Below are 17,890 nucleotides of genomic sequence, written 5' to 3'. Positions count from 1 at the left end.
AGTCTGCAGCTGGAGCAAAACCTGGAATGTGTCAGCTGGGGATTCAGTTTCTGTGCAACTTCCAGGCTCTCTCCAAAGAAAGACATTTTGCTCCTTGGCCTTGTGACCAGTGAAATATACTCGGAGTCGAGAGTGGATTTCATGCTCTTTATTCAGCTCATAGTGGTGAGGAGGAATGGAAGTTCCCCCAGAATGTCTGCTTTATATACATTATTCAGACAATGGGCCCCACATGATTGGCTAATTCCAGGGTTCTCCTGTAGGCCAATCAGGTTGCGGATTCACTTCCACCTGGAGCTGGATTGCGTGGCTCCTGTGGACCAATCAGACTGCTGCATTCTGGACCCTATTGTTCGAGGACCAGTCAGACTGCTGCATTCTGAATCGTATTGTTCTAGGACCAATCAGACTGCTGCATTCTGAATCCTATTCAACTCAGTACATAACACCTAGCTGCCTGCCCACCTGCCCACACCAGGCAGCCTCCAGTTCTCCTTGGGCTTCCCTTTCTCTGAGTCATGAAAATGCCCCATTGCAGCATTCTGACTGCAGCCGCGCACTCTGCAGAGCTAAAGCACAGGCCAAAGCCTCCACCTACCCAAGAGCTGGGCCTGATCTGACAATCCCATGCAGCCTCCCTGGCTCATCCACATTGGAGAGGAATCTATACCCTTCGTTGTCTCCTTAGGAGCCGCCTCAGATGGGGGTGCTTTGGGACATATGCCAAGGACGAATGGATTGGAAAGTCCTGAGCTATTCCTGCTTGACACATTCTCTTCCATCTTCTACTTGTCTTTTTTTTTATGTTGTTGGTAATGAAAGTCCTAATGACTCTGGCGAGATTTGCTGCTTCCCATCTCAGCTAGTCACAATGTCTGGAGTCTGATTAAAATCCTGCCAAGGCTCCTTGTCCACCTTATGTGATTTATATGTAAATTAGGCCACTTTGCATAAAGTGCTGCAAGGTGAGGCTCTAGGAAGAGGAAGCCTGCCCCACAGAGCTTCCCCTCTACATATGGGACATGAGACAGGGCTGCAGGAGCAGTCTGTGGGCTGAGCGATGTCAGAGCTGAGACTTAACTTCTCTGATAATATATATCATGGGAGAACTGTAGCAAAATGTTGCAGTGTGGAGTGCTGCTGTTTGGGATTCTAAGTCTCTCCATTCCACTCCTTTCCTTCCCCATATTTCCCATTCCATTCTCCTCCCAGTTAGTGTTCCATGGCCACTGAGCATGCTCAGTCATAACTGCATTGTTTTCACGGTTCCTTCACCTACCCCACCCCCTACCCCTCACCTTGCCCTGATTTTTTGTTTTGCAAACTTTGGAGTCCCCACTCCCCATAGCCTTCTGATACCTCCCTCTTGTGCATGAATGCAGCCTGTTGGGCACTCTTAGCTCAACATCAGAAACAGAAAGAACACTATTCAGGGCTTGGCTGAGTGCCTCATTAAGGCACCTTACAGAGACTGAAAAAGGACAGCCCCCAAAATGTGTCAAGCCAAGAGTCAGAGAGGAGGTGCAACCCACAAGGGAAGGGGCTGCAAAATGGAAAGGGGGTCAGGTGACAGTGGCCTGGACAGAGGGGTGGGCAGATTTGTATGTTTCAATTTCTAATTTTTTCCCTATCTTCAGTTCAATGCTCCAGATTTTCACATCACTTAAATTCATTGGCATTTAGTGTGAAGTTTTCCTCACATGCATCTTTGTCTAAGAAACACATTTTTCTGATTATTTTCCATAACACAATGCACTTTTGTATGCTATTTTTACAAATATATGCATTTTGGGGTACATTTTACCTGGCTAGAGGACTGCACTGCAGGAAGCAGAGAAATTCCCTTTCCAAGATGGCTACACTTCGGTTCATATAATTGCTTTGAGAGGCACAAATTTGTTCTATTCTCATTAGAATGCAAATAGCATCAAATTTCCCCTCCGTCCCTGTTATTGACAGTGATGATGGATGGAGCCAGGTAAATGTCAGGGGAGAGGGAGTTTCAAAGGGAAGAGCTAAGAGAAACAGATGGAGGCAAGAGATGGAGATTGCTGGCAGATGCTCAAAGAGGCAGGGGCAGAGAATGTGGTAGCAAAACAGATAAGAAAAAAGTAATGAGAGAACAGTGATGGCTAATGGCAAACTGGAGAAGCTTGAATTGAACACGATGAAGTTGATGAGCGAAGTGATCAAAGTGACAAAACATGAATGACATTGTGAATGATGCTCTAGCAGAGAAGCCGCAGTTACCTGCGTCCCGGGAGAGTTTGGCACAAGGGCAGCGACTCTAGGGACAGCTTTTTGTTTCAGCAAGAAGATCCCTCTGCCTAGGGATAGGGCAGATCCAGTTTGCATTTTATGGCAAGTCTCAAAACTGCATGATAGCCCTGCTGTTTGGGGAGGGGGTGGCATCTGCATTGTCCCCTGAGAGGGGCCGCTCTGGTCTTCTGTCCCTGCCCCACTCCCTGCTCTGATGGCACCACTGTTGGGAGTTGACCCCCCCCCCCTTTGTGGCCCTGCTTGTCAGTTTTCTGGAATCAGAATAGTGCTGACTGGGTAGACCTTGGCTTGATAAAGCAGCTCTTTGTAAGTCAGGTGATGGCTTTGGCCTTTCAAGTTGTGACCAGAATATCTCAGGAACCACATCCCATTCCTGGGACCATATAGTGCTGATTCAGAGACTCTCCTTCAGATCCCACCATCCTCTGAGATAAAGTACTCAAGGGGATTGGGCACCCACGTTGTGGCTTGGCCCTCCCCGTGCCGGCTTCTAGGCAAGGCAGGGAAGTTTATCTAACTGAAAATGCACCTTTTTAGAATATGCTGGTGATTTCCATTGTTGTTCCCCTGAAATTGACGTTAGTTTCACATACATATTTGTTTTTGCAAGATCTTTTTTATCTTACCTTGTAGTTTATTTATTTTATCAAAGCTGCCTTGTATACTTGTTGTAAAGAAGCCGAGTTTGCATTCATTTAAGACCAGCTGCAACAACATGGGAAGCCTTTCCCACTGACCTTTTTAGTGCCGGTACTCATACCTTGAGAAAACAGCCATAGGTGCCAACACAAAATGACAGGCATGAATAGGTGATCAGGAAAAAAGCATTGCTTGTCCCCATATTTACTTTCCCAGTTTGACTCCAGCCATCCACTCCATCTGCCTTGAGAGCGCAACAGTTTATCCAAGGAGGAGGACAGCTGATAGTGGGGAAATGGCATGTTGCACAGAGGCAGAGGGGGGACCAATAGAGATTGGCAGTGGGGAAATGACTGTTAACCTCCATCTGCACTAGACATTTAAAGCAATATCATACCACTTTAAACAGTCATGGCTCCTCCCAAAGTATCCTGAGAACCGTAGTCTGTTCAGGGGGCTAAGAGGAGACATACTTTTGCCTCTGATTCATCTGCCACAGGCAGATTTTTGTCTGAGAGTTTTGTCCAGAAGGGAATGTGGTCCTCAGCCTGGAATTTTTCCATGCCCCCTTTTAAGAAGTCAGAACTCATTGAGGTAACTGAGAGACTGGACAACACATGGGACAGGCTGGGGGGTGATGCAGAATTCCAACAAAAAAATGGGAAAGGAAGTGGAAATTGCTGCTGTAGTTTATGTTTTCGTATGTGATCAGGAACAGAAATCAGATAAGGGAATGTGCTCAGTAGATGGGACATTCTCTGATATATGGACTCTTTATATAGATCTATTTGTTTTAGGATCTGCAGACTTGGCTGAACCCTCCCTTCTCCTTCTTACTTGTATGCTTGGAACAGGTCTCCATTTATTATCATTTAGGATTCAGGCCTCATCATGGGACTGAAACTGCCTTGGTCGCGCTGGTTGATGATCTCCGGCGAGCTAGGGACAAAGGTGAGAGTTGTTTCCTGGTTCTGCTGGATCTCTCAGCGGCCTTTGATACAATCGACCATAACATCCTTCTGGACCGTCTAGAGGGGCTGGGAGCTGGGGGCACTGTTATGCAGTGGTTTCGCTCCTTCCTCCTGGGCCGTGTTCAGAAAGTGGTGGTGGGGGATGAGTGTTCAGACCCCTGGGCCCTCACTTGCGGGGTGCCTCAGGGTTCCGTCCTCTCCCCCATGCTTTTTAACATCTATATGAAGCCGCTGGGAGAGATCATCAGGGGGTTTGGACTGGGTGTCCATCAATATGCAGATGATACCCAGCTCTACCTCTCTTTCAAATCAGAACCAGTGAAGGCGGTGAAGGTCCTGTGTGAGTGCCTGGAGGCAGTTGGAGGATGGATGGCGGCTAATGGATTGAGGTTGAATCCTGACAAGACAGAAGTACTGTTTTTGGGGGACAGGGGGCGGGCTGGTGTGGAGGACTCCCTGGTCCTGAATGGGGTAACTGTGCCCCTGAAGGACCAGGTGCGCAGCCTGGGAGTCATTTTGGACTCACAGCTGTCCATGGAGGCGCAGGTCAATTCTGTGTCCAGGGCAGCTGTCTACCAACTCCACCTGGTACGCAGGCTGAGACCCTACCTGCCCGCGGACTGTCTCGCCAGAGTGGTGCATGCTCTGGTTATCTCCCGCTTGGACTACTGCAATGCGCTCTACGTGGGGCTACCTTTGAAGGTGACTCGGAAACTACAACTAATCCAGAATGCGGCAGCTAGACTGGTGACTGGGGGCGGCCGCCGAGACCATATAACACCGGTCTTGAAAGACCTACATTGGCTCCCAGTACGTTTCCGAGCACAATTCAAAGTGCTGGTGTTGACCTTTAAAGCCCTAAACGGCCTCGGCCCAGTATACCTGAAGGAGCGTCTCCACCCCCATCGTTCTGCCCGGATGCTGAGGTCCAGCGCCGAGGGCCTTCTGGCGGTTCCCTCATTGCGAGAAGCAAAGCTACAGGGAACCAGGCAGAGGGCCTTCTCGGTAGTGGCGCCTGCCCTGTGGAACGCCCTCCCATCAGATGTCAAAGCGATAAATAACTACCTGACATTCAGAAGACATCTTAAGGCAGCCCTGTTCAGGGAAGTTTTTAATCTGTGATATTTTAGTGTATTTTTGGTTTCTATGGAAGCCGCCCAGAGTGGCTGGGGAAACCCAGCCAGATGGGCGGGGTACAAATAATAAATTATTATTATTATTATTATTATTATTTAGTTTGTATTGACCGTATTTGTCTTCCTTTTTGGAAAAGTCAATAAAAACTATTAATAAAAAATGGAATATGATCAGTATTCATTCACATCAGTCTTGTTTTTCAGTCTGGAAACATAATTAATGACTTCTTTTTAACATTGTTTTGATGTTATGTAAGTTACATAAATAGTTAAGTAACTGATGCGAATGATGTTAAACAGCGGACGGTGAGATGAATCATGTAGTAATTTGCAGAAACTGAACTACAGTGGGACAGGAACATCGCTGATTGTGATGAATACAGGTTGGAATGGAAATCTCTGCTTTCTTAACATCCCTAGATAGACCCAAGAGAAGGGCACTGGGAACATGGCATATGGGGAGAATGGAGATGTGTGGAGTGAGAACTTTCTTTTCAGTGATCAATTTATTGGGGAGTTGGGAAGGCTGCTATGTGTATTCTTATCTGGTTGTTGTGGGTGGGGTGAAGGCTTGGAGAAGCATTCCTGGAAAAGAAAATGACACTAAACATATTGACTTTAAAAGAGATCCATGTCAATGCCACTTTAGAATGATTAAATTTTATTGATTTCATTCTTGAGCCTCTTCTACAGGGGTGGGGGGAAGGTGACAGACACTCAACCTGCTGAGAGTGGAATTGATAATAAATTGAAATCCTGAAGTGGTATTGGCGAAGCTCAGGCTCCTTCAGGATTCCTACCGGCAACAAGAAGTGTGACCAGCAACGTGATGTTGTAGAGAGGGGTGCTCTTGTTCAGGCTTCCAGCCAGGCAAAACTTTTTCCAGGGTTTTCCATGCCACTCCATTCCTGTGGCCCCTGAGCATGATTAGCCCTTATTAGGCTGCTTGGGGCTCTCCATCTTAGGTCCCCCCCCAAAAAAAAGTTGTCAGTACCTTAGCAAACATTGGGGTTCCCCCAAGCCTGCTGAAACCTCCCTCTTGTGTGGGGGTGGTACTGTTTTAGCTACATAAGGACAAAGGATCAGAAAATGAATTTGCCATTATTATATAAGTGTAAGATCTCAGAGGGAGCTGAACTCTGGTGGGACCTATCACTTCCAAATTCCTGGCTCTTGTGCAGGTGTCCACAGTAACTTTGGCCATCCCATGTTGATCAATTAAGGGTGCTTCCAGACTGTTGCTCCTTTCAGATGGCAGTCAATCACATATCAACAAATTCATATGATGCCATTATAGTTGATTGGGAGGTCTCGCAGAACAAACCTGTTTCCTCAAAAGATCAGCATTTTTGCAATAAGGAAGGTGGGGTGCCACTTGGTTGGTTGGATGCAATGTCATTTCAGCTCTTGGGGGGGGGGGAGGGGGAGTGAATGCCCATAAAATATCCACCATGATCTAGCCTCCCAGTAAGTGAACAGAAAGAAGAGAGAAAGAAGAAAACTGTGGGAAAGAGTAATTGGTTTGGCCAGTGTGGTGTAGTGGTTAAGAGCAGTAGACTCGTAATCTGGTGAACCAGGTTCACGTCTCCACTCCTCCACATGCAGCTGCTGGGTGACTTTGGGCTAGTCACACTTCTCTGAAGTCTCTCAGCCCCACTCACCTCACAGGGTGTTTGTTGTGGGGGAGGAAGGGAAAGGAGAATGTTAGCCACTTTGAGACTCCTTCAGGTAGTGATGAAGCGGGATATCAGATCTAAACTACTACTATTCTTCTTCTTCTTCATGAAAAATTATTGCTAAATTTCCAACTTGTTCTTTCTTACTTGTCGACTTCTGTGGGTCAGATCTGGTCCACGGGTTCTCAGCTTCAACAATGCTGCAGTATCAGATGCTTCCAGACCATTAACAGGGCCTGGTGTGACCTAATGTAGCTGTCCCCAGGAAATGGGGATGTCTGGTAACCTAACCCAAAGGGGCACTCCTCCATTGTCTCCCAAGACAAATGGATGCCAACAATACATAGATTTGTTTCTGCAACTGTCTGCGTGCATGTAAAGAAAATGTGGCACGGAAAAGCACTGGAAAAGACTATTTGAGCATGCTCAAAGGTCCTCATCTCCTTTTGACTCTAATTGTAAACCATCCTGGGAATGCTGTAATGTTGGGGGGTGGGGAGTAAGATACAAATGTCCCAGTCCGGATCCCTCTCAATAACAGCCAAGTATAGGGACAACTATCTTTTCCCTGAAGTACTGTGGAGATTTGGAAGGAATTCTGGGCAAGGAACAGTCAACATTGTTTCCCAAAATGGCATTGATAAAGGCTCAGAATCAGTAAAAACACAACAACAACAACAACAAATGCAATGAGCTCCTCATGCCTAGGCTGAACACAGCTTGGACAAAAATGTGTGCAGCTTAAGAATTTGAAAGCAAGATTATTCTTTTCTACAACCTTCTTTTGCATCCAGTGCTTTCTGTTGCAAAGGAGCCTGGATTGCCTATTCTCCCCTGAACTACCTGCTGCCACACAAAGAAGGTGGTTCTGATTTTTGTCTGAAAGCTGTGCATTTTTTTCAATGAGATTCCATTGATTCCACCTTCAATCAAACGCACAGCTACACAACTCAGCCCATTTCATCAATGGACTATGCTTCATATGGTTTTCAGCTCAATCCTCTTGCCTGTCCCAGCCAGCTATAGGCAGCCTCTGGCTCCCTCCTGCTCTCTGGTCTCAGGACCCTTTCCCTGTTGTTGGCATCCTTTTCTTATTCTTCAACTCATCACACCTATCATTATGGGCTCCAGGGCAAGGTTAAAATGGCTCAGCATCCCATTCTCAGAATGCACTAGCAATCAGCCCCCTGGTGTTAAGGCAGTGGGCTGGTATGAGCACATCAAATGATTCCAGTTGCCTTTCATGAGTCTTTTATTTTTGAGCTGGTGAAATGGTTATTCCACAACCAGCTTCTTCCTAAATCCAGGGTTCTCAAACTGTCAGGCCAGCCTTTCTGAGGTGTGCACAGTTGCTTTGACGTGACCTGCATTTATTGAATGATCCAGCAGCTCCACGCCTCCCCAGGCTCTCCGTGCAACAGCTACTCATGCTGCAAGTGAGATCACACAGGAGATTATGAAGAGGAGTGGGCCTGTTGGATCCTTTTTCAGTGAACTAAATTGGTCAAGGCTGAAAATGAGGAGGGCAGATTTTATACTTCTTTGGGGACCCCTCCCACACATGAACATCTTTCCAGGGGCACACAACAGCATGCATGGGAGGAGATGAGTTGTATGCCATATAAATAAATCCCCAAAGATCAATATTGTGGTTTAACCATCAATTTTTCTTCTCAGGGAACTCTGGGAATTGCAGCCCTTTAGGGGCCTAGGGGTGTTCTAGCAACTCTTGGCATCTTTAACAAACTATACTCCACAGTGGTATACTGCTGCTTTCAATGTACAGTGCAGATGGGCCTGTGTTAAAGGATTTCTTTGTGGTTGTAATGAAGTTTCTTGCGCCCATTGGCTGAGCAGTGCTGATGTCACAATGAGGCAAAGAACAATGAGGAGTGCATTGCCTGAGCAGCAAAGACATCACAAAGAGACTAAGCTCAGTAGGGACCAGGAGCCTAGAAGTGGATTTCCGAAGGAAGGCAGCAGCCAGAGGGTTGAGAGCCAGGATATGGTAGGTGGAAAGAAAGGAAAGAAGTTGAGTCTTAAAGAGGGCTGAGACTCGTTGGAAATAACTTAATTTACAGAGAATGGAATGTGAGAAATGGAGCTGGCAAGAAAGTTGGGCTTAAGAAAGAATATAAAAGTTATACATGGGAATGGGAAGGTTAGAAAAAGTAGCCTGTGAGTATTGCTTATGAGTGACCATGATTATAGCCTGAGGTTGCAATCCTTCCTAGCATACTTACTTGGAGGTAAGCCCCAGCAAGCTTAATGATGAAACTTCCTTCTGAGCCAACCTCCCTGCAAACAAATGAATGCTCATTAAGGAACCAATGATGTCTAATCTTCCCGCAAAGAAATCAGGATGCTCAATAGACAGGTCATCTGGAAGCACTGTTATTTCTCAGATCTGTGATCTCAAAAATTAGACAGCAAGCAACCTTATGTCCTCACTCAATTCTCTTTGGGAAGGGTGGACTTCATACTGCTATAGGTTTGTGGGGTTGGTCTGGATGATCTCTGTGGGTCCCTTGCAGGCCTGTGATTCTGTACCCAGTGAGGTTTTGAATCTAGTAGAAGAAAGTGCTGAACCCATTAGTCTTTTTGTAAGGTAATGGTCTTAGCTGGCCAATTAAGTAATCTCATTGGCATCTCAAAGAGTGAGCTTTGTGGACATAGTGGCAACTAAGTGATTGTGCTCTCCAGGGAGACGGTAGGCATTTAACCACTTCCCCCACATGCCTGGAGGCTATTCCATCCTAGGATGGAGAGCAATAGGGCAAGGGAGAGTTTTGGCTGATGCCAGAAGTTGTAGACACAAAAGCATGCCCTCCTTTGTGCTGGAGTCTGGACCCAAAGCTGTGGCTTGGGGCTTCCCTGGAGACCTAAAGGTGTATCAGGATCTGTTGGAGTGTTAATGCTGGGAAACCTGCTCAGGTTGTATAGATGTGTAAAGAAAACTATATATCCTAAAAAACACAACAGTCTCCATCCCAAGGAAACCAAACCCTGAGTAAGCGCAGGCATCCCAGAGTCTCTCGCCACTCAGAGATTGGGGTGTGAGCAACAGTAACCTCACAAAGAGTTTTTCTACCCTACATGTCTGTTATACAGGCTCCCTCCTCACCCCTGTGTCTGCCGGTAATCAGGATAAAAACCTTTTCTGTCTGCTGCTTGTGTTACCTTGTTCCTTTGATTGTAGCTGATCCTGACCAAGGACGGATTAATCCAACAATTGTCACAAAATGCCATATCTCCCCTGCTGTGGCTTCCAGATTTGGAGATTCGATAATGAAGATTGATCAAGCAGAGATAAAAATGTATGCTTTGACTTTGAGGTGGGGGTGGCAGGGAGTGGGAAGAGGATAGAAGTTGGGAAGAAGAAGGAGGTTGAATTTGATATGTTGATTAAATATGTAGGTTTCAGTGATCTGTTTGACTGGGCAGGCAAGATGCCTGAGAAGCAATTACAAAGAGGACAAAGAGGACACCCAAAGGAGAAACGATAAGAAGCAGGCAATTCATTGAGGTGCAATCCTTTCCTCATTGCTTCCCCCTGCTTCTGTGTAGTTGACCCTCAAGTCACAGGGGGTGTTTCAATCAGTCCTTAACAGGCTGGACCCAGGGGTATCTGAAGGACCCCTTTCTCCCATAATCACCTCTCCTTTCACTTAGATCACAACTGGAGGCCCTGCTTTGGATGTACCATCTTCTGAGCTTTGCCAGACGGCTACTGGAGACAGGGTCTTCATGCCTCCAAAACCTGAACAGCAACAGTCCACCCTGCAACAATTATGCTGCAAGGGCCCACGTGTTTCTCAGTACAGTATAAAATTATTCCTGATTTTCCATTCTGCATTATTTAATCAAACTCAGTTCAGTTATTTGTTTGATCATAGCATTTATGCACTGCTTTCCTGCTCACCAAGGGCTAGGGATGGACAAATCTGTCAATTCAGTATTGGGACCTGTTCAATGTAATGTTTGCCAGGGTTAGGTTTAGGTTTCTTCTCCCAGGCTGCTTAGTAGGGGAAAAGATAGACCTCATCATCTCCCTGAAACCTACTGAGATAAGTATATTGAGCATTTCTTCTTTCACCATGGTAAGATCTGTGAGGGTGAACAGGAAAGCCTTTTCATTGTGATGCCACCAAGTCTTTTGGACTCCTTTCCAACGAAACCCCAGGCTCTCAACTCCTACCATGCCACTTCCTGATACAAGTCATTGCACTTGTTAAAAGTTCTCTCTCTCTCTCTATGGGCATTTGTAGCAATGGTTGGTTGCTGAAGATGATTAATTTCCTGCTACTTTGTTGTTTGCTTTTCTGCTTTTCTTTCTTTTTAAATTGTGGCCTTAGACATACTCACCTTGATATGGTTTGCACTTTTTAAATGAAATGTGTTACTTTTACTTTCCTCCAGCATTGGCAGCTTTACATGCAGAATGCCCTGGTTTAGTCTGTGGTATCTCTAGTTAAGAAGATCAGGCAGCCAGTGCTTTGAATGGCTTCTGTGGGCCTGAAGCCTTGGAGAGTTTCTGCCAGTCATAGTAGACAAAGCTGAGCTAGATGGGCAGATGAGCAGAAGGCAGCTTCCGACTTCTGCTCTCTTTTCACCCTGCTGCAAGAACAGAAAGGGCCCCAGATTACAGTTTGCAACCCTAGAGCGAGTGACGTGGATTGTGGAATGCTCTCAGAGACTTCATTGCATATATTTAGGCTCCAGGCAAAAACATTGTTTTGTTTTTTATTATGTTACATATTTCTGTCTTTTTATACTATAAACCACCCTGGCATCCTCAGATGAAGGACAGCACACACACACCTGTCATCCTTGGCCATTGGCCATGCTTGCTGGGGCTGGTGAGAGCTGCATTTCAGCAACCTCTGGAGGGCCAAATATTCCCCACAATCCATGCCCCACAATCCATGCCCTATGGATTGGGTGCACATTAAAATCTGGATCCACACATCACAGATGTGGTGAACAACTCTGGGATCCCACAAACTCAAGAGCAGTTCACGAGTCTGTGAAGTTATCAGTCACTCGCTTTCCTAACATTTTCTGTTTCCCTGTGATGTGGGCGTACTTTTGGCAGGCAGCTAAAGAAACATGCTGCTAATACATTTTGGGTGTTGATTGAATCGCTATTCTATTAGCATACTCCCCCCTCTCTCTCATTAGCTCCTGTCTCTCAACTGCTATAAATAGCTTTTAATTGCTGGCTTTGGTGCCCTCTCATTCCCCATCTCCCTCCTGCATCTTCTGCATTTCAGGGACTCAGTCAGCAAGAAGGGATTTGAGATGAAGTTGCTCAAGGACTCAAAAGTTTAGTCCAGGGAATTGAGAGGCTTGCTTTGGAGGAGGGCAGTTAGACTGCTCCTGGGGCTTCAGTTGGAAGCAAAGTCCTTTTCAGGACTGATATTTCCAGGGAAAGGCAAAGATAGGATGGATGAGGATGTTTTTATAGGGGCCTTGTCTGTTGGTGTGATTGCCCATGTTGTTAACCACAGCACCAGGGTGCATGGTCCTGTCCCCTGGCTGAAGCTAAGCTGGCTCAGGCCTGGTCAATGTTTGGATGGCAGAGTGCCTGGGAATTCTCACCTACCTGACTTTGAGTTCCATGACAGAAGAAAAGTGGGATGCAAATCTAACTTAATAAATAAGGAGCGTCTCCTGGACTGGACAAAGGAAATGTGCTCTATCCTGCAAGACTGTTTTTTGAAATGGATTCTAGTCCAGCAATATTTGTGCCTTGGGCAATCTGTTCATCTTTAAGATGCTGTAAGACTCCCTTTGCTACTCTTTGGGAATCCACCCTATATCAATGACCCTAAGTTTTGCCCACACGCTTTCAGAGAAGGGGAACATGAAATGGTAATATAGAAACTTCATCCAGAGTTTCCAACAGTGACTGTACCTGATTTAAATTCCATCTTGGCTTCTTTTTTTGTTCCTCCACCTTCTAGAAAATGTTTTCCCCACTCTTGACTTAGGAATTCTGCTCACAAATTAGTTTGTTCCCAGGTTGGGAGGACACAGGTCACAGTTGGATGATGAGACTAAATTGGACAGAAAATCATTCTTTGGGGAGATTGTCACTAAGCTGATGAGACTGCCAGCCCCACACGGATAGATTTTGAGTCACTCCTTGTGTCACATCCACAACTGTCCTGGTAGCTAATTGCTTGCTTTTGCAGGGAACTGATTTGTCCTCTTAGTATCTCCCACCCAGACTTGGGAAGATACTGCAAAACTTCACAAAGCCTGAAAGGTGAAGTAGAAATCTCAATAATCAGAACTAATTCCATGGGCGTAGCCAGGATTTTTGTTGGGGGGGCAGGACTTTGTGGTGGGGGCAGGGCTTTTGTTAGAACCAACGTGATTGGCCAGTTAGTTAAGTATTCCTATTTTACTTGATGGGGGGGGGGGGCACCTGCTGACCTCATTCCCCCTGCCTCACTAGTGTCCAAAGAGCAGGTAGCAACCTGCACTACAAGCCCTTTCCCTTTGGCCAGGGGCATTTTTCTGACCTAGAATCATAGAATCATAGAACTGTAGAGTTGGAAGGGACCGCAATGCAGGAATATGCAGCTAGTCTTGAGGGCCAATTTGTCTTCTAGGCAACTTTCTGAGGTCCACATGTCATTGGGGCAGGGGCAGAAACAAAAGTCATGGAGAAATTTTAGCCAGGCAAAAGCACACAAGGGCCAGTAGCATATATGGGTGGGGAGAGGGATGGCCTGTGGGAAGTGTCAAGGACCAGATAGAGGGTCTTGGAGGGCCAGAGGTTCTCCATCTCTTACTTACGTGCTCTAGTTGTTTATTTGCAAGGTGGTGTGGTGGGGTTGCCCCCAACAGAGTAGCATCCTAAAACCATGCCACCTGCATGAAATGTCCATTCAACAACACCCACTAGCAAGGATTCTACCTCTTCCCTCTGCTGCAGGGCTGTACCCCGAAGAAGAACAAGTCCTTCTTGCTAGAGCTGCAAGAAAGGGACCTTTCCCCTCCATCAGCTGCCAGGTTGGCAGGTCTAAGAGACTGCATCAAGGTACTGTCTTTAAAAAAACAAAAAACAAAACTTCCACTGAATTCCCCAAAGGGACCTGATCAGCCAACCAAGGAAGCCACGCTGAAGGCACAAGCATGAACTGTACAGCTAAAGGTCTCACCCAAGAGTCAATCTCCCACAAAATGCTGTGTGTGGAAAACAGGAAATGTTGTATGTGTGTACGCAGGCGAGATCGCTGAGCGCTGCTTGGCAATAGCTGTTAGGAAGTGCCTCTGTCCCTGGAGGGTTTGCCAGTGTCAGAAGGATGCATGTATGACATCTCCATCTCACCTGAGGGCATAGAGGCATCAAATTGAATGATTGGCTAGAAAGGCTTCATGTCTGCTCCATAGCACAGCAGATGCTTGTGCCAAGCCTAGCCTTTATCACACCCCGGCTGAAGCGTGTGTCCATCTTAATGCTAAAATTGTATACAGTGCTTGGTTCACACTGAATTCTGTTTGTTGATAGCAGTGCGGTGGGGAACGTCTGACCTTGGGGCCAGATGCAGCCCTCTAGGCTCTTCTCAGGCCACATCCCTCCTCAGGCCACACTCCACCTTCCAGGCCACACCCCTCCTCCTCCAGCCACCTTGAGTGCTTCTGCCTGGCTTCTTAACAAATCTTCTTAACAAATCATACCTGTGAAGAGATCCAAGATTTAGAACCTCAAAGCCAAAGTGAGAGCATTTGGGTCAAAATTAAGGGAGAGAAGAATAACAGTGACCTCATTGTGGGAGTTTACTATAGATCCCCAAGCCAAACGGAGGACATAGATGATGCCTTCCTGGAACAGATGGCCAAGCATGCAAAAGGAAGGGAGATAGTAGTAATGGGGGACTTCAATTACCCAGATATTTGTTGGATGTCAAACTCAGCCAAGAGCATAAGGTCAAACAGATTCCTCACTGGCCTTGCAGACAACTTCATTGTCCAGAAAGTGGGAGAAGCAACAAGAGGAACAGCCATTTTAGATCTAGTCCTATCTAATGTTGATGACCTGGTTAGTGGGGTAGAAGTGGAAGGATCATTAGGCGCAAGTGATCATGCTCTTCTGAAGTTTACTATACAGCGGAAAGGAGCAGCCAAGCATACTAGGACTCAATTTCTCGACTTTAAGAAAGCCGACTTCATAAAACTTAGGGAAGTGCTGGGTGAGATCCCATGGACAGTAATACTAAAAGGAAAGGGAGTTCATGATGGCTGGGAGTTTGTTAAGAGGGAGATAGTAAAAGCACAACTTCAGGCAATACCAATGAGACGGAAACATGGAAGGTGCCTAAAGAAGCCAGGGTGGCTATCTAAGGAATTTTTAACTGAGTTAAGATTAAAAAAGGATGTGTACAAAAAATGGAAAAGGGGGGAACCACCAAAGAGGAATTCAAACAAATAGCCAGCACGTGTAGACACAAAGTCAGAAAAGCTAAAGCACAGAATGAACTCAGGCTTGCTAGAGAGGTTAAAAGCAACAAAAAAGGCTTTTATGGGTATGTTCGTAGCAAAAGGAAGAACAAAGAAACAGTGGGGTCACTCAGAGGAGAAGATGGTGAAATGCAAACAGGGGACACAGAAAGGGCTGAACTCCTCAATGCCTTCTTTGCCTCAGTCTTCTCCGATAAAGAAAACAATGCCCGACCTGAAGAATTTGGAGCAAATGATTCAGCAGAGGAAACACAGCCCAGAATAACTAAGGAGATAGTACAAGAATACTTGGCTAGTCTAGATGTATTCAAGTCTCCAGGGCCAGATGAACTGCATCCAAGAGTATTAAAAGAACTGGCAGATGTGATTTCAGAACCACTGGCAGTCATCTTTGAGAATTCCTGGAGAACAGGCGAAGTCCCGGCAGACTGGAGGAGGGCAAATGTTGTCCCTATTTTCAAAAAGGGGAAAAGAGAGGACCCAAATAATTACCGCCCAGTCAGTCTGACATCAATACCAGGGAAGATTCTGGAGCAGATCATTAAGCAAACAGTCTGTGAGCACCTGGAAAGGAATGCTGTGATCACCAATAGTCAGCATGGATTTCTGAAAAATAAGTCATGTCAGACTAACCTGATCTCGTTTTTTGACAGAATTACAAGCCTGGTAGATGAAGGGAACGCAGTGGATGTAGCCTACCTTGATTTCAGCAAGGCATTTGACAAGGTGCCCCATGATATTCTTGTAAAGAAGCTGGTAAAATGCGGTCTTGACTATGCTACCACTCAGTGGATTTGTAACTGGCTGACTGACCAAACCCAAAGGGTGCTCATCAATGGTTCCTCTTCATCCTGGAGAAGAGTGACTAGTGGGGTGCCACAGGGTTCTGTCTTGGGCCCGGTCTTATTCAACATCTTTATCAACGACTTGGATGATGGACTCAAGGGCATCCTGATCAAATTTGCAGATGACACCAAACTGGGAGGGGTGGCTAACACCCCAGAGGACAGGAACACACTTCAAAACGACCTTGACAGATTAGAGAACTGGGCCAAAACAAACAAGATGAATTTTAACAGGGAGAAATGTAAAGTATTGCACTTGGGCAAAAAAAATGAGAGGCACAAATACAAGATGGGTGACACCTGGCTTGAGAGCACTACATGTGAAAAGGATCTAGGAGTCTTGGTTGACCACAAACTTGACATGAGCCAACAGTGTGACGCGGCAGCTAAAAAAGCCAATGCAATTCTGGGCTGCATCAATAGGAGTATCGCATCTAGATCAAGGGAAGTAATAGTGCCACTGTATTCTGCTCTGGTCAGACCTCACCTGGAGTACTGTGTCCAGTTCTGGGCACCACAGTTCAAGAAGGACATTGACAAACTGGAACGTGTCCAGAGGAGGGCAACCAAAATGGTCAAAGGCCTGGAAACGATGCCTTATGAGGAACGGCTAAGGGAGCTGGGCATGTTTAGCCTGGAGAAGAGGAGGTTAAGGGGTGATATGATAGCCATGTTCAAATATATAAAAGGATGTCACATAGAGGAGGGAGAAAGGTTGTTTTCTGCTGCTCCAGAGAAGCGGACACGGAGCAATGGATCCAAACTACAAGAAAGAAGATTCCACCTAAACATTAGGAAGAACTTCCTGACAGTAAGAGCTGTTCGACAGTGGAATTTGCTGCCAAGGAGTGTGGTGGAGTCTCCTTCTTTGGAGGTCTTTAAGCAGAGGCTTGACAACCATATGTCAGGAGTGCTCTGATGGTGTTTCCTGCTTGGCAGGGGGTTGGACTCGATGGCCCTTGTGGTCTCTTCCAACTCTATGATTCTATGATTCTATGATTCTATGAGCCTCCGAAAGGACTGCTCCGCCTGGTCCGTCCAGGTGAACTTCTTCTTCTTGGAGCTGAGGGTGTCCGTGATGGCCGCCGTCTCCTTCGCGAACCCCTTGATGAACTTGCGATAAAAGTTGGCGAAACCGACGAACTTCTGGACCTCCTTCCAGTTGCGCGGGCTCTTCCAGTCCAACACTGAGCGGACCTTGGCGCTGTCCATGGCAAGTCCCTTGTCGGACAGCTTGTAGCCCAGGAAATCCACCTCTGTCGTGTCGAACTGGCACTTCTCCAGTTTGGCGTAAAGTCTGTGCTCCCGTAGTCTCTGCAGGACCTCCTTGACGTCCTCCTCGTGCGCCTCCTGCGAGTCCGAAAAGATCAGGATGTCATCTAAGAAGCAGACGCACTTCTTGTAGAGGAGTCCCGCTAGCACGTGGTGCATGAAAGCTTGGAAACAATGGGAGCCATTTTGGAGACCAAACTGCATGACTCTGTATTCATAGGTTCCTAAAGGCGTAAACATGGCTGTCTTCCACTCGTCGCCCTCCCGCATGCGTATAAGGTTGTAGGCCCCTCGTAGATCCAACTTGGTGAAGATCCATCCCTTCCTCACCGTCGCGAGCAGGTCGTCAATTTTGGGCATGGGGAATGCTGTGGGCTTTGTCCTGGAATTGATGATTCTATAATCCACTATGAGCCTCCGTTCGGGCGTGTCTCTCTTCTTCACGAAAAACACGGGACTGCCCCCCACTGCTTTGGATTCCCGGATGAATCCCCGCTTCAAATTGCGATCTATGAACTCCCTGAGTTCTTGCATTTCGTCTTCAGACATGGAGTACAGTCTCCCAGTCGGCAGCGTCGCCCCCGGCAGGAGGTCAATCT

At 46.6% G+C, this 17,890-nt stretch overlaps 1 long non-coding RNA gene across 2 annotated transcripts; it reads left to right on the top strand.

Annotated features, from left to right (window-relative positions):
* The first annotated feature begins 8,633 nt into the window (after positions 1–8,633).
* On the top strand, positions 8,634–10,548 carry LOC128404078 (uncharacterized). Of its 2 annotated transcripts, none has more exons than XR_008328060.1 (2): positions 8,634–8,710; positions 9,902–10,548. It is a non-coding gene; the product is annotated as an uncharacterized LOC128404078 (long non-coding RNA). The 2 variants fall into 2 exon arrangements; XR_008328061.1 differs by having other exon boundaries at positions 8,643–8,710; positions 10,120–10,548.
* Positions 10,549–17,890: the final 7,342 nt, after the last annotated feature.

This window comes from Podarcis raffonei, chromosome 2 (assembly GCF_027172205.1).
Source record: "Podarcis raffonei isolate rPodRaf1 chromosome 2, rPodRaf1.pri, whole genome shotgun sequence".
NCBI lineage: Eukaryota > Metazoa > Chordata > Lepidosauria > Squamata > Lacertidae > Podarcis > Podarcis raffonei.
This window is presented reverse-complemented; position numbering and strand designations above follow the sequence as displayed.